This window comes from Schistocerca gregaria, chromosome 9 (genome assembly GCF_023897955.1).
Source record: "Schistocerca gregaria isolate iqSchGreg1 chromosome 9, iqSchGreg1.2, whole genome shotgun sequence".
Classification (NCBI taxonomy): domain Eukaryota; kingdom Metazoa; phylum Arthropoda; class Insecta; order Orthoptera; family Acrididae; genus Schistocerca; species Schistocerca gregaria.
This window is the reverse complement of record NC_064928.1, coordinates 3009284-3011816: the sequence shown is the minus strand read 5'-3', so window position 1 is coordinate 3011816 and position 2533 is coordinate 3009284. Positions and strand designations below refer to the sequence as shown.

General features: G+C 48.9%; 1 non-coding gene across 1 annotated transcript; it reads right to left on the bottom strand.

Moving 5' to 3' along the window:
* Positions 1–1659: 1659 nt before the first annotated feature.
* Positions 1660–1732, bottom strand: Trnaa-ggc (transfer RNA alanine (anticodon GGC)). Its single transcript has one exon. It is a non-coding gene; the product is annotated as a tRNA-Ala (tRNA).
* Between the last annotated feature and the right edge of the window lie 801 nt (positions 1733–2533).

Sequence of the window (2533 nt, the reverse complement as noted above, 5' to 3'; positions counted from 1 at the left end):
TCTGTGACGCTGGCTTTGCAACATCTTGCGTGCCTTTAGGTTCGCCGCGACCAACACTTACCATGCACTGACCACAAAAAATGGAGGCGCCGCGGCTTGAACCCAGGACCTTTCACATGCCAAGCGAACGCTCTACCAACTTAGCTACGCCCCATGCACGAGCAAACTGCGCTATTCCCCATTGTTTGCGACTCAGATGCGCACGGACACGATGGTTGGTTGGTTTGTAGCGGTGAAGGGAGCAGAGTACAAAGGCGCGGACCCGTTCATATACACAAAAGTTCCAAGTAGTTTCGATGCTCTGGTATTACAAATGCAAATTCCGTCTGTTTTTAACGTCTTAAATTGAAAGAGCCGTCACAAATTGCTCCGTTTTCACTCATTGTATACAATTATACAGCACCTGAGGTAACTAACACATCTCGAGAAATATTGTGCACTACATTATTTATGCCAACTCAGTGCCTCGCTCTTTACTACTGTGTACCAATCTTGTCGTCCAACTGCAAAACACTGGGCCACAACAAGTTTCCGCGTCTCCATTGCACTGCGCATACTACGAAACGCTCCCCAAACTTGGCACTCACCCTCGCAGCCGACTTTTCCGACTTTCCACGACGCTCACGCTAGTGACAGCATTATTTATAGTTCGACGTCGCGCCAAAGCGAATGAATACATTTCGCCTACGGCTCAGGCCGCCCTCCTAGAGTGGCTGCTCGGTGTCTGCAGGCAGCGAGGGTCTGCAAGCTTCCTGTGTTCGCACCTATGTCACCTGTGCTTGCTTGTCAGAGACAAACTATCGCAAAACATACAACTCACTCCATGAATTGATTGCTACGGCATCTATTATCAGCAGTCACAACTAACAACACCAGTAGCAGCTGACTGCACGCAAAGAATAGGAATGTGCAGTGGGATTTACGTGAACTCGGCGCAAGGCAGATCTTTCCGACATAGGCTTGAGAATCTTACGGGAACACTTGTACTGTTTCTAAATTAAGTGTAGGCGTGGGAGGAGGGTGCTTCCTGCGCACAAATAACAGCACGCTTGTCAATTGTGGATGCTAATCATTCGCTTGTATCTTCCTAGACACATTTGCTGGTCGTGAATTATTCCACTTGCATATCAAGGTGCGCATGTAGGTGTGTTAAAAATTCTGGAGGCACTGGGTATTGATCCCAGTACCTCTCGCATACTAAGCGAGCGCTCTGCCATCTGAGCTACGCCCGCCGCCCCGAAGACTAATGGTGGTACATACAGCCATATAGACGACACAGACCCTTGCACTCCCATTATTCAGCAGACAAACACTACTCTCTATGTATCCGTTAGGGTGTCTTTCAGGTTTCGTGCATTCTGTATCGAATCGTAGTTGCCAAAATGAAAGTGGCACGTATAACGTCGAAAATAGAATTCGGACACCGCTCTGAGTAAGACCAACGTGTTGTCCACCCTCTAGACTTCAATGAGGTTAAGCCGCGATACCTAAGACAGATCTGCACTCGATGACACCTCGATAACAGCCGGTCCCCACACTTACATCTTGCTCTCCTTACGTCAGTATACATCATATCAGTCTGTGACGCTGGCTTTGCAACATCTTGCGTGCCTTTAGGTTCGCCGCGACCAACACTTACCATGCACTGACCACAAAAAATGGAGGCGCCGCGGCTTGAACCCTGGACCTTTCACATGCCAAGCGAACGCTCTACCAACTGAGCTACGCCCCCTGCACGATCAAACTGCGCTATTCCCCATTGTTTGCGACTCAGATGCGCACGGACACGATGGTTGGTTGGTTTGTAGCGGTGAAGGGAGCAGAGTACAAAGGCGCGGACCCGTTCATATACACAAAAGTTCCAAGTAGTTTCGATGCTCTGGTATTACAAATGCAAATTCCGTCTGTTTTTAACGTCTTAAATTGAAAGAGCCGTCACAAATTGCTCCGTTTTCACTCATTGTAGACAATTATACAGCACCTGAGGTAACAAACACATCTCGAGAACCATTGTGCACTACATTATTTATGCCAACTCAGTGCCTCGCTCTTTACTACTGTGTACCAATCTTGTCGTCCAACTGCAAAACACTGGGCCACAACAAGTTTCCGCGTCTCCATTGCACTGCGCATACTACGAAACGCTCCCCAAACTTGGCACTCACCCTCGCAGCCGACTTTTCCGACTTTCCACGACGCTCACGCAACGCTCACGCTAGTGACAGCATTATTTATAGTTCGACGTAGCGCCAAAGCGAATGAATACATTTCGCCTACGGCTTAGGCCGCCCTCCTAGTGTGGCTGCTCGGTGTCTGCAGGCAGCGAGGGTCTGCAAGCTTCCTGTGTTCGCACCTATGTCACCTGTGCTTGCTTGTCAGAGACAGACTATCGCAAAACATACAACTCACTCCATGAATTGATTGCTACGGCATCTGTTATCAGCAGTCACAACTAGCAACACCAGTAGCAGCTGACTGCACGCAAAGAATAGGAATGTGCAGTGGGATTTACGTGAACTCGGCGCAAGGCAGA